This window comes from Petromyzon marinus, chromosome 23, assembly GCF_048934315.1.
Source record: "Petromyzon marinus isolate PM22_M1 ecotype Great Lakes invasive population chromosome 23, UKy_Petmar_22M1.pri1.0, whole genome shotgun sequence".
In the NCBI taxonomy this organism is placed as follows: Eukaryota; Metazoa; Chordata; class Hyperoartia; order Petromyzontiformes; family Petromyzontidae; genus Petromyzon; species Petromyzon marinus.
Genome location: NC_133689.1, coordinates 16,687,483 through 16,705,000, shown reverse-complemented (window position 1 = coordinate 16,705,000; position 17,518 = coordinate 16,687,483).

Genomic DNA, 17,518 nt, shown 5'->3' with positions numbered 1-17,518 from the left:
GTAAGTGTTATGTTGCGCAGCACGAGGTGGGGTACCTTGGACACCGAATCAGCGAGGCAGGGTTGCGCACCGATCCGGAGAAGGTACGCGCCATAGTGGAATGGCCATGGCCAAGGAACCTGACGGAGATCAGGTCATTCTTGGGGCACGCCACCTATTATCGTCGATTTGTAAAGGGATTCAGCGAGATTGCACGCCCCCTCACCCAACTCACTTCCCCTAAGAACCCTTATCAGTGGACGGAGGCCGCCTGACGGCCTTCACCACCCTCAAAGACCACCTCACCCATACCCCCACCCTGGCTTTCCCGGATTTTTCCACTGATTTGATTTTGGACACCGACGCCTGCAGCTATGAGCTGGGCACGGTGTTGTCACAGGTGCAGGATGGGATGGAACGGGCCATCGCATACGCCAGCTGGACCCTGAGCAGGGCCGAGCTGAACTATTGCGTGACCCGTCAGGAACTGTACGCCGTGATCTTCACATGTAAACAGTTCTGGCCGTATTTGTATGGCAGAAAATGTCGGGTGCGGAGTGACCATTATGCTCTGCAGCTCCATCTCACATTCAAGAAATCGCAGGGGCAGATGGCCCGATGGCTGGCGCAGCTGCAGGAATACAACCTGCAGATCGAGTACCGGGCTGGGCGGATGCACGAAAATGTGGACACCTTGTCGAGGCAGCCCATGGTGTGCGCCGAGACGAGGGCAGAGGAGGCCTGCCCATGCTTCATGGGGGACGCTGCCAACAGGCAACGCCCCCCCGGGAGCGCACTGAGACTAACCCCCCTCTCGCGAGAGAGAGTGCAGTATGCGCCGCGGAGACCCCTACAGAAGGAGCCGACGGACTGCCCCACCCTGACCGGGCGGATCCAAGAGGACGTCGGCTGCGTCTTCCCGGGCCTGGACGACGAGCAGTTGAGACAGACCCAGCAACGGGACCCGGATCTGGCGGCAGTGGAAGTGGCCCTGCGGGAGAAGAAGAGCACCCTACCAGGACCCTGGAGTGGTTTGTATGCCCGGTTGTGTGTGCAGAACGGGGTGGTAAGAGGGTGCATCTGTGTTCCCTCCCAGGTGCGACCCCAGCTGCTATGGCTGGTGCACGACCACCTGCTCGGGGGCCATGATGGGGAACGGCGCACTCGGGAGACCCTGCGTCGCCAATATCTCTGGCCCAAATTGGTGCAAGACGTGGCCGCCTGGGTACAGGACTACCGCGCGTGTCAGCAATGCGGGCCGAAACCGGCACAATATCAGGTACCCCTGAGGCCGTTCCGCGTCAGTCGGACAAACCAGCTGGTTGGGATCGACCTACAGGGGCAATTTCCGCGATCCCACCGGTGGAGTATTTCGCACGCTATCCCGTGGCGGTGGCCATCCCCGATAAGACGGCTCTTGTGGTGGTCTGGGCATTCGTGGAGCACTACGTACTTAAGCACGGGATCTCCGAATGGGTCATTACCGAGCAAGGTAGTGAGTTCGAGGCAGAGCTGTTTCAGGCGCTGTGCCGCGAGTTCGGAATCCAGAAGGACCGAACCACGGCGTAGCACCCCCAGGTGAACGGTATGGTGGAGCGTATGAACCAGACCTTAGCTGGGAAGCTCAAATGCATGGTGGCCGCAACTCAGCAGGACTGGGACGAACACCTCCCCTATGCCCTGTTCTCCTACGCCACCACAGTACACACGTCTACGGGACAGACCCTGTTCCTAATGATGTGTGGCCGTGAGTCTCGTCTACCTGCAGATCTGCTGTTCGGCGTTCCCCCACTGCAACGGGATGAGGGGAGCCGCCCCGTGGAGCACCTGATGGAGACTCTGCGAGGGGCCCGGGGCGGGGCCTACCCACAAGGAGAGGCCGTGCATCGGCACCAAGAGCAGGGCGCCCGACCCCTTATGGAGCCCCCCTTCTACTCGGCGGGCTCTAAGGTGTGGCTATACACCCCTCGTGTCGGGGCTGGACAGCTGGGGAAACTGACCACCTACTGGCGCGGACCCTGGACCGTGGGGCGGCAGATCTCCCCCTGGACGGTGCTGATTCACGGCGGAGACAGGGGCCGAGAGATGGTGGTCAACGTCCGCCAATTAAAACCATGGAAGGCAGCCCCAGCGAGGGAGAACCCCGCAGTTTGGGTACCCCGAAATCCCGGGGTCCCAACACCCTCCATGCTCGGCCCCGAGGGGTCACGGCCCAGGCCAGGGGGGGCGGGGACGATGGCACCTAAACCCTGCTGCCTCTGAGTTTGTTCCCCAGCCCACAGGTGCCGAGGGACGAGAGGAGCCATTGGAATGGAGGAAGAGACCGCCGCTAAAAGCCCAAAAGACGGAGCCACCACCCCCGAGGCCAGCCACGAGGGCCGGGCGAGTCCCGCCGACCCCGCGGCGCTACCTCGTGGGGGCAACCCAGGCGAGATGCTCCAGTCAACCCAGGACGGAGACTGGCACCTCGGCGGGCTATGTGGTGCCATAGCAGCGAAGCCGCTCCGTCGGGGCCATGCCTGCAACGCCACCACGGGAGAGCGTGCAGGCCGAAGCTGCTTCTCCCTCACCATCCCCAAAATGAGCACACACAACACACACACCCCCCACGTAGGACCTCGTGGGGAAGTCACCTGGCCTCCAGGTTTTCACCCAGGGGCCTTCTTCGTAGGGACATCCCTCACGGTTTCCTGGGGCCAGGGAATTGGCCGACTTCCCCCAGGTTGAATTACACCACAGAGCCGTGAATTGACGTGCAATTGCATGCTCACGATAAGGCTACTCAGTCACCGCGGTTAGGTCCACACGAGCACCAGGGGAAGCATCCGATTGGCCGGAAAAGTACGCTTGCACGCCGTGGCCAATGGCAATGGCCCAACGGCGGCCCCTGTTGATGGGTAGAGAGGGAAGCAGACGTCTGTGAAGGCACCGAGGTGGGCGCACCAATGGCGGTGGGGTATCGCGGGTTAGCCGGGCAGACCTTTGATGTAGAGAGGGATAAAATGGGAGAGGAGAGCGACGATGGGGGTTCGCGTTCTCCTCAAATGAGCGATCGGAGCAGTCAGCTTGCCGGCCACTGGGTCGTCCATGGGACGAGTCTCAGCGAAGCCAGGCCCCGCTCCCCGCAAGAACCTCGTGCAGCCTCGTCTCTCCGCGACGGCCCACGCATCGCAGGCGGAACGTGAGTACGAAAGCGAGAGTGGGGAGTTTCACTCCAAGGGGACGAGGTAGATCAGCTTTAGACCATCGGGAGATAGGTTAAACCTGCCCTGCTGACTCGGACTGACTCGGGTAATAGTAGCCCACAGACACGCCAGGAATAAATCGTCAGTGATCAACAAACCTTGTTATGTGGTTTCTGCGAGTGTGGAACGGGCACATGGTGGTGTGAGTCCGCTCGTCGTGGTACGGGGATTTGCACGTGGGTAACTCTGTTGAGGCGGCCATTGTGTGCGGGCCCGACCGGGGTTCCTGCGTCGTACCCTGTGTTTGTGCGCGAGTGTGTATTTACCCACGTGTTTGCGCTCGCCCCTGCGCATAGCTCGTGATTAGCGTGTGTGTGTGGCGAGCGGCGGCGGACTCGTACAGGGGCACGGGAGGTTACTCATCCGCCCTTGTGTTTAATGTGTGCGTTAGGTAGACAGGCGGCGTACACGCACAATTATCCATACTGCCTTTGTTTAGCGTGTGCCCGCGGTGAGCGACGGTGGACTCGCCTGGGTACACGTGGGATTATCCCTACAGCCCTTTAAACAATCTCCATTGCCCGCCCTCGGTGGCAACGCGTGTGCGAAGGACGTCATTGCCCTCTGACCCCCTCTTCAGCGCGTGCGAGTGGTGCGTGGGGTTGTGTGAACGGATACGTCGCGTTTGAGTGGCTGAGAAGCGACATATTGATTCCAGGCAGCCATGCGCCAGCCCCGAGCTATGCCCCCCAAACAGAACCTGCGGACCCGAGGGGCTCCAGCGCGAGGAGAGGAGCTGGGGAGCGGCAGCCCTCTCCCCACGAGTGAGCAGTTGGATAGCGGCGACTCTCACATGAGCGAGGAGTCCGGAACCTGCAGCTCTCCCGAGATCAACCCTCCCCCGGAGGGGGAGCCAGGGGCCCACGTCCCTCACAATATCGCGTCCCTCCTGCGTTCTCTGCGGCTGTGCCGATCTGATTATAGAGTGCTTTGGGAAGGGTAATTGCCCGAAACGTGTTTTGATGTTGCGCGCCAGTTCCTCGTGAGAGTGGACCGGGCTCTTCTTCTCGTAGAATCGCAGCCGCGCGCTCTGCTCGGGAGTCGCGAGCGACGCGCGGTTGCGTGAGGCGCCGTCTGCTGCTACTGCAGCAGCTGCAGTAGCCGAGGAGGGCTCTGGTCTCAACCGAGAAAGCGGTGATATAGAGGATGTGTCACCCATCCTCACACACTCGCACAACACAAACAGCACGCATACCTTCCGCACTCGACATCACGCATGCCTAACGCATCAAGGGTCGGAGGTCAGGGATCACCACGTCACGCACGCGGCACGCTCGGGCGGGGAAGAGAGATCGGGGTGTGAGCACGACGTGCACGAAACGCAATCTGATGAGTGAGTGGTTGACACTCGGATCGGATTGGTGCGGAGAGCGGATCGGGAAAGAGCGAGAAGTGGGAGAAAGGTAATTGGTGGAGAAGAGGTTTAAAAGTGGCTGAAAAACGTGGAACTGGGTTGGTTTGATGATGAGTGTTGCTGTAATGTACGAGCGGTGACAACGAAATAAATAAGTTGAAGTACACCAGCCCGAGTCTCCTTTTCAATGTGTCCTCGTCGTCCTCACCATGTCTGGACGTGGCAAGACCGGTGGTTAATCTCGAGCCAAGGCAAAGTCCCGTGCAGCACACTCGCACAAATATTTTCATAACCAAACGCTCTCAGCATTGAGCGTTTGGTTACAAAAACATGTTTTCTGTCGGTAGGTTTTCGCAGTGCATAGTTGTGTACCAAAACGATTTCAGAGTCATGGTTTCGAACAACCATGCAGTAAAATCTATTTCATTCGTGGTCTCAACAAAGAGCATATTCTGTACACGATATTTGAATGTTGCGATAATTTGCACCCGAATTATGGGGAAGTGAAATCCAAACAATGGAAAGAGGTTTTACATCTGACACTTGTTATGACCTCGTTATTACATCTTTAAAAATGTGCAGTTTCAAAGATTAACATCTTATTTAGATGATGTATACTGAATGGTGCCAAAACAACCACTGCACGGTCTCTCGTGGTTTTAATCGAGTATCTTTTTTTGGAAGGGTATTTTCTTGAGAAAGGAGCAGCACTTAAGGACACCAAAGCAGCTCATAGCCACTTGACTTTGATGCGGCATTCTGCAATGATACAAACCACGAGCGTCGAGTTTGTTATGAACACGGCTCCAGCATCGAGCCCTTTGCAAGCTGACGACCCCAATCAACACGCTCTCTTAGCATCACGTCACGACTCCACTGACCAATGAGAGCGCGCTCTGCGCCAGAGATCTCTGATCTCCAGGTTCGCAGCGCGCTAACCGTTGCACCACCGCTCCCCACACTTTCACAAACAAAGACAAAGATCCCCCGTGTAGCCTTAACAGAATGTTGGGGCAGGTACTGTTAGCGACTACCTATGAAGAACGGCACGGTACACGAGGGCATAAGTGACCAACACCATCCCCGGCCGCATTTGTTTCCCTAGTCGTGATGTTTACACAACGTGTTGATTTCAGGCTGAATTAGCGAGGCCAATAACCGATTCAGACAATCGTCACTTGTCTTTGCCGTGAGCGGGAATCGAACTGATTGGCCGGCTTCGTGGCGAAGTGCGTTAATCACGACACTACCGCTCCCCACATTCACCAGCCCACACAAAGACACAGATCCCGCAGCACCTACCCCCCAACAGCCCTAACAGATTATTAGGGCAGGTGCTGTGAGCAAGCATCTGTGAAGGCCAGCACGGCTTGGCGAATGGGTTATTGTATGCTTGAGAACTTGAGAGGGTGGGTGGGTGGTTTGTGAGTTATTGATTGGATTTCTCCAGTATAAATACATATTCTAATTAATTTGTACGTCGGTATCTGAAATAAATATTCGGACAATGGAACATCTATTTACATTCGTATTCACGCGTGTTATACGAAGTGTATTTGTTGGGGTGTGTGTGTGCACCTCCTACCAAGAGTCTGTTCAGAAGGGTGCGCGAGGCGCGTGTGAGTGGTTCGTGTGCTGGGTTCCTCTCTGATTCGTGTACCAAGGAGCACGTGACTCGCCGTGACGTCACCCAAATCGCCAGTTGCCTCGCAACGAGTTGTCCGACGCGCCGTCACGAGGCCCTAACCGATGTCACGTGGTCCTAACTGCCATTTTGAGCAGAGGCGTTGAGCAGAGAGCTGCGTTCTTGCGATGCTCAAGATTTCCAAATGATGACCTCATACGAGAATATTGCACGAAAAGATATTGACATGGTGAGTGGAGCGAGTGTTGCTGTGTGTGTGTGTAGATTCCTGTGTGGGGAGTAGGCAGGGCTGTTGTGTCGCTAGAGGAGTAGCGCGAATTTATATTCCACGGTGGTTGGTATTTAGTGAAAAAGTCATGGGCCTCCTCTTTGTCTACTCAGACTCAAAACGATTACAGTATCTGATTCAACGTGTTAAAACATCACCTATGTAAAGAGCCCCCGTTGAAAACATCAGCATAGGGGAGACAAAGGTGGCCAGGCGTGGTGTGCCGTGCTGCTCTTCAGCACAGCACTGGTCCAAGGCTGCCAGGGGGATCTTCGTCTCTGTAGCTGTATATGAGGAGCATGCTTAGCGGCACGCTTCACGATTTTCTTCCTCCGCCTCCCCCCCGTTCCCTCCCTTTCGACTCCGGATTCTGAGAAGCCTGCGAAGTCCCCCTCCACAGCCGCTTGGGCCGAAGTGGTCGCAGACTACGAGGCGAACCAAGGTACTGAACATCTTTGAAAACGAGCTGTATAGTTCATCGTATTCCTCCAGTATGAATATAGATTGAGATTCTGATTCTGACTAGGGGCAGGTGCTCATAGCAAGTACCAATCAGCACCACCACTCACTTTCCTCAAATAGCTTTGACGTGCCCGTCCTTGATCGATAGTAAACAATAATTTAATACCGACGATGAGTACATCAATGTGCGTGTCTCTTTGGCCTGTGGCCACATCTGCCAGAAGCACTTATGTGTAAATTTGCCTCTTTGGTTTTCCTTCTAAAGAACGTGACGAGTTGCTATCTATTTAACAAGTAATTAAGTCATAAGGATAGTCTCGGTAACGATAAATAAGTAAATCAATGATAAACGAGCGCTAAGTAAACAAGTAAAGTCTTTATTATAGCGATGTCGGTGGGCAACAACAAACCCGGGTAGCCATGGCAACGGCCTCCCCGCTCCAACTGTCGCCAACGGTCCAGGCCTCGAGCCCCGCCCTCTGGTGACGTCACTGCCACGGCCTATGTGGCCCCGCCCCCGTCTTCTGCAGGCTCCGCCCCCATCGTAGAACACTACAATTATAATCTTAGCTCTTTCGGTAAAGTCACGTTGAAGGGAAACAATAAAATAATAAAATATATATAAAACAATAAAAATTCTCACGACGTTTCGACCATTTGTGTTATGTTCCCTTCAATGTGACTTTACCGAAAGTGCTAAGAATATGAATTACTGCAGTCACGAAAGCTTTAAATCAAAATTTACACTACAATTACTTTGATATAAAATATAATTAGTATATAATTACAATAAAAACATTGATGACATGGCCGTCTAGATGCGTTGCCTAGCCAAGGTCACCCTCGCAATGATGTATTTGGGTCGTACATATTCCAAGGTCCGTGTGCTCCTCCCACAAGCTTTCCATGCAATTCTAAGGGTGCAGCCGACGTTTAAGTACAATGATCATAGAATGTTGACGTGGATGACTGAATGACGAATGTGAGTACTTGCATGATGATAATTAAGGGTACGGTCCAGGTACTGCCCAGTGCTGATGACATCCCCCTACTGTGCCCTAGGTCTCACTCATCCCCCAGAATCCTGTGAAGGAGCGGAGTCAACAGAGTACCACCACCTCCTCCACGACGCCTGCCTCCTGACAGCCGAGAATCCCCTGCTGGGATATGAACAGCTGTGCAGCTGCTGTTGCTGCCTGGGCCTGTGCGGGCCTCAGTTATCTCAGGTCGACCCTGCGCCAGTTCCTACAGTCGGGTTCTGGGAGGCGGCGGCTGTTAAGGACATCTGGCTCGAGATGGAAGCTGCCAAGAAGTCACCTCAACGACGCCGGCAGAAAAAAGCAGCTGGACCCAACAGCAGCAGCTGCTTGGCTCGTCCCACAAAGCGTCCCCGAGCTCCGGTGGGGGTGATGACGCGGGCCCAGAGGACTTGCCCCTCCTTCGTGGCCGAGGAGCAGGGCTACGAAGTGGGAGGCCACCTGAGAGTCAACCTCTCATATTATAATGACTTTTGCGGGAGGCCTTCACTCAGCAAGAAGAGGCGCTGCCACGGGGAGAAGATTTTCGTCTGAAAATCTTCTCCCCGCCTCCCCTCCATCCTGCCCGACCATCTCACCCCCCACCATCACTCTCCAAACCACCCTCCACCATCACCATCCACTCACCCCCCACCTTCACAGTAAGCCCCAACCCCCATCATCACTATTCGGTGTGCCCTCCACCATCACTATCCGCCCCAAACCCCACAATCACCATCCAACCAGCCCCGCAACATCACTATCCACCCATCCCCCACCATCACAATCTGCCCCATCCACCACCATCAACGAACGCCTCATCCCCACTATCCCCCCCCACCACCATTACTATACACCCATCCCCCCACCATCACGATCTGCCCGACCAACTACAATCACTATTAGCCCCACCCCTTACCAATACAATCCGCCTCACCCTTCCCCATCACGATCCGCCTCACTCCTCACCATCACTATCCGCCCCCCCCCCCCTAACATCACTATTCACCACCCCTCACCATCACTATCCAACCCAGCCACTACCATCACAATCCGCCCGACCCCCTACCATCACTATCCGCCCCAAACCCCACAATCACTATCCAACAAACGCCGCAACATCACGATCCACCCAACCCCCCAACATCACAATCTGCCCCACCCACCGTCATTACTATACGCCCATCCCACCGCCATCACGATCTGCCCCACCCACCACAATCACTATTAACCCCACCCCTTACCATTCCTATCCGCCTCACCCTTCACCATCACTACCCTCCTCAATCTCCCCCATCACAATCCACCCACCCCTCACCATCACTATCCACCTGAACCTGCACCATCACGATCCGCCACACGCCCAAATATTACTATATGCCCATCCCCCCCACCATCACTATCTTCCCCACCCACAACAATCGCTTTTCGCCCCACCCCTTACCATCACTATCCAACCCATCCTCGACAAAGACCAAGAAGACGAATCCAAGATGGCCGCCTGAGGCGCGCGTGCGCTCCCGGGGCGTTCCCGGGCCGCACTCCGAGCAGGGGCTGGTGGGGCCGTTTGTGAGGGGCCGAGGGAGCCGACAGAAGGATCCGATGGAGCCGAGGGGGCCGGGGGGGGGGGGCGACGGGGGCGGGGGGGGGGCGACGGAGCCGGGGGGGGGGGCGACGGAGCCGGGGGGGGCGACGGAGCCGGGGGGGGACGACGGAGCCGGGGGGGGGGTCGACGGAGCCGGGGGGGGGGCGACGGAGCCGGGGGGGGGGGCGACGGAGCCGGAGGGGGGGCGACGGAGCCGGGGGGGGGGGTGACGGAGCCGTGGGGGGCGACGGAGCCGGGGGGGGACGACGGAGCCGGGGGGGGGCGACGGAGCCGGGGGGGGGGCGACGGAGCCGGGGGGGGGGCGACGGAGCCGGGGGGGGGGCGACGGAGCCGGGGGGGGGCGACGGAGCCGGGGGGGGGCGACGGAGCCGGGGGGGGGGCGACGGAGCCGGGGGGGGCGACGGAGCCGGGGGGGGCGGGGCGACGGAGCCGGGGGGGGGCCGACGGAGCCAAGGGAGGGCCGACGGAGCCGGAGGGGGGGGGGCGACGCGCGAGCAGAGGGAGCCGACACTGACTTTATCATACATCATACACTGACTCCCTCACACATCATGCACTGACTCGCTCATCATGTGCTTACTCACTCACACATCATACACTCGCACAACCACTGACCCATTCACTCATCATACACAGGTTCACTCATCGTGTGCTGGCTCACTCGCACATCATAAACTCACTCACACTGCCGCTGACTCACTCACACATCATACACTGACTCACTCATCATGCGCTGACTAACACATTGTGCGCTGACTCACACATCATACACTCACGCTGCTGCTGACTCACTCACACATCATACACTGACTCGCACATCATACACTGACTCACTCATCATGTGCTGACTAACACATCGTACGCTGACTCACACATCATACACTCACTCAACCTAATACGGACTCAACCATCATACAGTGACTCGCACATCATACACTCACTCACGCTGCTGCTGACTCACTCACACATCATACACTGGGAGTGTCGTGCTGCCAGTTATGGCTGCAGGTTTTTGTCGTCAGTGTTATGTATATCGTTTATTGTTAAATTTAAAATTACAGTTCCTAAGATTACTGTTGTTACATTGTTTTTTATAGCTTTATTTTGGTGATTCAAAAACATATGGTTAATCTAAATTGTCTTATAGTTCATATTCTTAGTTCTTTCGGTAAAGTCGCGTTGAAGGGAAACAACAAAATAATAAAAAATATATGAAACAATAAAAATCAAAATTTGTCTTATAGTTGTTGTTGTTGGCTTGCACCACATTGTGATTTTTGCACACAGCGTTTTAATACGTTTTTTGTGTGTGTGGAATATTTCCTGGTTTATTCCAGGACAGTGGTTCTTAACCTTGTTGGAGGTACCGAACCCCACCAGTTTCATATGCGCATTCACCGAACCCCTGTTTAGTGAAAAATAAAATGTGATTTTTTTCAAATTCAAGACATAGATATGTTTTTTACTGGTACACAAAATGAGCCGTGCATGAACATTACCTTGTTCAAAGAATAAAACCAACACAATGCATAAACTCACAACAAATTACATACCTGGAAATCAATGTGACTTCTGCTGTTGCCTTTGAGAGATCAGTTCAGATATGCGTGGCTTCACCTTGGCAAGTGCCACTCTCATGTCATTTTCACAGCAAAGTCTGTTCCTTTTCTTCGTTTTTATGTCCAGCATCCTCGAAAAGGATTGCTCACAAAGATATGTTGTAACAAATGGTATAAAAAATCCAGGGCTTTCTTAGCAATAACTGGATACTTGTTCATTTGTCGACACCAAAACGTTGAGAGCGTTGTTGTTCTGAAGAGTTGCTGTTGAACCTGGCTCTGCTGAATTTCAATGATTTCGTCGAGGAATTCATCATTGACATCTGCTGTTTCAACAGCAAACGTGAACGGCTGTCTCACCCATGCTGGATATGACTCTCTTGTAGGGAAATATCCGTCGAGAGACTTTGCAAGCTCATCTAAGTGCGTGGCAATTGTTTGCTTCAGTTCTGTGGATACAGAAATATCTCCGATTCCAGACACATCTTCGATCTTACTTGCACAGTCGTCCAGAAGCGGGAAGTTTGCGAAGTTATTGTTCTCTGTTCGTCGTTTCCATAACGGTAGCTTTTTTTGAAAAGCCTTCAGGTGTTCTTCCGCTTCCATGATATTGACTCCACCACCCTGCATCTGCTGATTGAGATGATTGAGAGCTGCGAATATATCAGCCATGTACGCTAAAATGAGAATGAACTCAGGATTTTTGAAGCAATCTGCATGGCAGTGTTGGTGCTCTTGCAAAAACAGGGCTAATTCCACACGCATGGCAAAAACACGATTCAGCACCTGTCCCCGGGATAACCACCGAATATTAGAATGGAGCAGAAGTACCTCAAATTCAGAGCCCATTTCTTTACACAGCTCACTGAAGATGCGGTGCCTCAGAGCACTTTTTCGCACATAGTTCACACATTCCACCACAGTTTTTAATACTTCTGTCATTTTTGGAGGTAAGGTTTTTGTTGCCAACGCATGCCTGTGCAGAATACAATGCGTCACAATGATGTGTGGTGCATCGGCCTTTACTAGCGCACCAAAACCAGACTTTCTTCCCAGCATGACTGGAGCTCCGTCCGTACAAACTGCAGAAACCATATCCCATGAAAGATTGTTGTCTCTGAAGAAGTCATCCACAAGCTTCTTCACATCGGCTGCCTTCGTTGTTGTTGTAAGAGGCTTACAAAATAAAAACTCTTCTTTTATCATGTCGTCTTTCACATAGCGTACAAAAACAGCAAGCTGGCTTAGATCAGAAACGTCTGTGGTTTCGTCGAGTTGAAGGCTGAATTTTGCCGGGCTTGAAATCAGATCCGCGACTACTTGAGCCAAGATGTCTTTACTCATGTCTTCTATTCTGTCACTGACGGGGTCATTTGAAAGGGGAATTTGGGATAATTTACCTTCGGCCGCTGTTCCGAGTATCAGATTCGCCATCTTTAATGCAGCTGGTTTCACAAGTGTTTCACCAATGGTGTGTGGCTTGCCCTGCTTTGCGATCAGGTAAGCAACTTCGTACGATGCTGTCAGGATCGGTTTGTTAACAGGTACAAATCCAAGAGCAGGCAGAGTGGCCCTTTCATCGAATCTGGCTCTCTTCACCCTGAATTCAGCAAGTGTTGTGTTCTTGTATTCCCCGTCTCCATGCAGCTTCAAGAAGTGTTCCTTTAGTTTTGCCGGTGCAAGACTAGAGTTGCTCAACTTGCGTTGCAAATCATGCAGATAGGACGCTCACTCCCATCACGTTCCGTGATACATGAGAATCCATGTTGTACATATTCGTCCGACCACTTTTTTCTTTTGCCCGACATAGTTAGTATGGATAAAATATTAAAGAAATCACACGACGTACGACAACAACAGTCACACGTTGACTACTGAGTACGCACTAAATTCCCCGCAGCGCTGATTGGCCAAGCAGTGTAGCATGATCATCTGCAGCCAGTGATGGCCAAGCGGGCCGTGTGTGTCATCACAAATTTACACAATAATTCAAGTGTGTCCGGACCTCCGTGGCGGGGGCTCTGCCGAACCCCTGAGATCGACTCACCGAACCCCTGGGGTTCGATCGAACCCAGGTTAAGAACCACTGTTCCAGGATGTTTCTGTTGCGCGTCGTCGCTTTGGGATGTTCTGTATTCATATTTTGTTGGTTGCGGTTGCACCCGACTTAAGAGCCGCATGGCTCACAGGGCTATACCTAAATAAATGAAACTTGAAACACCATCACTATCCGCCTAACTCTCCACCATCACTATACTCCTCATCCTCAACCAACACGATGCTCCTCACCCCACACCATGACGATGTGCCCCACTCCCCACCACCCTCCACACCACCACCCTCCACCCCACCACCCTCCACCCCACCACCCTCCACCCCACCACCCTCCACCCCACCACCACACCACCCTCCACCCCACCACGCGACACCACACTCCACCCCACTCCGCCACACCACCCTCCGCCCCACTTTGCCACACCACCCTCCACCCCACCCCGCCACACCACCCTCCGCCCCACCCCGCCACACCACCCTCCGCCCCACCCCGCCACACCACCCTCCACCCCACCTCGCCACACCACCCTCCACCCCACCCCACCACCCTCCACCTCGCCACACCACCCTCCATTCCGCCACACCACCCTCCACCCCACCCCACCACACCACCCTCCACCCCACCCCTCCACACTACCCTCCACTCCACCACGCCACACCACCCTCCACTCCACCACGCCACACCACCCTCCACTCCACCACGCCACACCACCCTCCACCCCACCCCACCACACCACCCTCCACCCCACCCCACCACACCACCCTCCACTCCACCACGCCACACCACCCTCCACCCCATCCGCCACACCACCCTCCACCCCGCCACACCACCCTCCACCCCACCACACCAGCCTCCACCCCACCACACTACCCTCCACTCCACCACGCCACACCACCCTCCATGCCACCACACCACCCTTCACCCCACCACAACACTCCACCCCACCACACCACTCCGCCACCCCACCACACCACCCTCCACCCCACCCCGCCACCCCACCCTCCACCACACCACCCTCCACCCCACCCCCTACTTTCACTATCCACCCAAACCCACCGTCACTATCCGCCTGAACCTGCACCATCACTATCCGCCTCACCCCCAACCATCACTTTCGACCCCACTTCCGCTGCTTCTTTGCTTTCCTGGAACTCTCCCATGGAAGCAAAAAAGCTGCCAAGGCGTCCAAGAGTCCCAATAAGTTGAAGTTAGCTGTCGAGACCAAGAAGGTGCTGAAGAGTCCGGCCAAGTCCAATGCTACGAAGTCAAAGAAGTGAATCCGCTCGGGCCACGCGCGATTCACTCCACCACAAAGGCTCTTTTCAGAGCCACCCACTTAGTGCAAAAAGTGAAACAAAGGCTGCTGCGTTTAAATTAATGATTCGTAACCAAACAGAATAATTACAGTGTATTGCTTTGATGTTGAATGTGAAGAGGAGTCGGAGACTGGTAAAGCACTTCTTTATTCTTCAAACCACAGCCACACTCGTTCCTCAAACCAACCCCGAACACGCGTCTCACCGCGCCCCCTTTAAACCCTCCAACTCCACCCCCTTCCTAATCCACGTCTCTGTCGAGCACGCCGCGTGCGTGTGACGTCAGCGCCCTTTAACCCTTGACCCCTTTCTCGTGTATTCCTTAGCGTGTGATTGGTGTGTGCGATGTTGTGTGCGGAGATTGTGTGTCTGTGTGGTGCGAGTGTGTGAGGATGGCTCGGACATCCCCTACAAATGCATGTCACATATTGTAAGTCAAACATGTTTAAACATTTTCAACAAAGGACTGACGTGGGAAATCTCCAGTGACAAAGTACAATACATATTTATTTAATCAAAATCCAGATTATTGAGGAACCTCACACTTTTAATTATTTGTTGCGTCTCCTAATTTCATCATAATGTTGAATGTGCCAAATATAATACCGTATTCATTACAATGATACATTGATTCCAGGCAGCTTCACTCAATTTGCTTGAGGAAGCAGCATCGCTTCAGGACACCAAAGCAGCTCATCGCCACATGACCGTGACGCGGCATTCTGCAATGATACAATCCACGTCCCCAGCCATCGAGCCCAGTGCACGCTGCCGACCAATCAGCGCGCTCCCTTAGTGCAACGTCACGACTCCACTGACCAATGAGCGATCTCGGATCGCCGGGATCGTTGCGCGCCAACCGTTGCACCACTGCTTCCCACACTGACAAACAAAGACAAAGATCCCCCGTGTAGCCTCAACAGAATGTTGGGGTAGGTACTGTTAGCGAGCACCTATGAATACCGGCACGGTACAGTAGGGGTAGGTGGGTAGCACCACGCCCGACCCCCTTTGTCTCCCAGTAACGATGTGTAAAAAGTGTCGATATTTACAGAAAACACCACGTACTCATTTGAGGCTGAGTCGACCTATGCGAGGCCTAGCACCGATTAAATAATCGTCACAGGTGTTGACCGTGAGAATCGAACGCGGTCGCCGGGTTCATAGCGCAGCACGACACTCACTCACACACACCTACCCAACCATCTCCCCACCATGTGACACACCACCCATCTAGGGTGCGTCTTACATTCTGGTGCCTGTGATGCCAGATTTGTATGAATGTGTGAGTGGAACGGTGGCCCAGTGGTTACACACCGCACCAGGTACTTACTTACTCAGTCTCTGAAGAACAGATGGTGATCATTCAAACTTCATATGCGCAAAAAGAGGTGACGTTACCACCACGCTTGTGCCAGGCTTGGTGCACTTCGAGGTCACGTGATTGGGCCAATTGTCTGCGTTTTATCCACGCGGCGCTCCGTGCGTTGTTGTGAGCGTCGCCTCTCTGCCCTCCATTGTTGCTGAAGAGCGAACGCCTCCAAGTTCCCAGTCGCCTCCTTCACGATCTTGACACCCCTGCTGGTAGCGGTTATCGTCAAGTCTCAGCTCCACATCCTCCTGTACCACATTGGCCCGGCTCTTCTCGAGGCTGTGCCGCGTTCGTTTAGCCCCCTTCTATCCGGCCAAACAGAAGCTGCTTGGGCAACGCAGCCTCGCCTGTCGGAGGAGCTCATCGATGGCACTGTAACCACAAACACAAAGGCCCCCCTGCATAGCCTTAACAGACTGTTCGGGGAAGTGTTACTAGCGAGCAGCTCTGAAGGCCGGAGCGGCGCACGAGGGTATGTTGTGGCCAGGACCACGCCTGGACACCTTTGTCTTCCTATTGGCGATGTTTACACACCGCACCAGGTACCCACTTGAGGCAGAGTCGACCTAGGGGACGCCCGGAATTGTTTCAGATAATCGTTACTGCGAGCCGAAAGTCTTTGTATGAGGTGGACTGGTGGCGCAGCGGATAGCAACACTGCACCATGAATCCAGTGACATGAGTTCAATATCCGGCCACCGCTAACTTCAGCGGGTGTCCTTATTCACCGACCGCCACAGATCATCATTCGCAGCTGCCATGTTCAATCCACTGTTGGATGATGGATTACCCAAGCTTTCACACGTAAAATACACACACACACGTGTATGTATATATACATACACGTGTGTGTGTGTGCACACAAACATCGGCAACAACGCAACAACCCCCAACCCCCCCTCTGACCGACTCCGCCCCACCGCTCCCGAGGACCACGCGCGGTAGACCGGACTATTTGTCGGAGTAAACCGCCCCGCACGTTCGCGAGTGCGCACTGCCGAGAATCACTCCGCCCCGTGATCAGGCTCCGTGTGCCGTTCTCGACATTGTGGGTGCTGGCCTCGTGTCGCGAGGTAGCGACGCGTGGTGAAGTTAAAACCTCGCGCAGTGGATTACCAACTCGTTCACGTGGATTAGCGGTATTTCATTTTGATTCACACCTACACTTTTATACTCACTGAGAGTGGGGGGCACCCTGCAGGCTGTGTAGAGTGGGGGGCACCCTGCAGGCTGCTTGTAGAGTGGGGGGCACACGCTTGGGTGTGTGGGCTGTGTGTGTAGAGTCGGGAGGACCCTACAGAATACGATGTCCTACAGTGGTTGACTTAAATTGTTGTCATCATCATCTTCATTACTATGGTTATGATTATTATGGCTATTATACAATGTATTTGGTGATACTGTATCTGTAGGCAGTCATAATTTACATTTGTAAGGTGCATTTCATCCATAGATCCCAATGTGTCATGTGTATGGAAAGCAGGAAATTAACAGAACCAGCTGAGTAAACGGCCAGAACTAAGGGGTAAAGGCCAGTTTAAAGAGGTGAGTTTTCAAGACACTTAAATATACCCAACGACTCTGATGATCTTTTTAGCAAAGGCAAAGCATTCCAAAGCTTTGGAGCTGCACGCTCACCC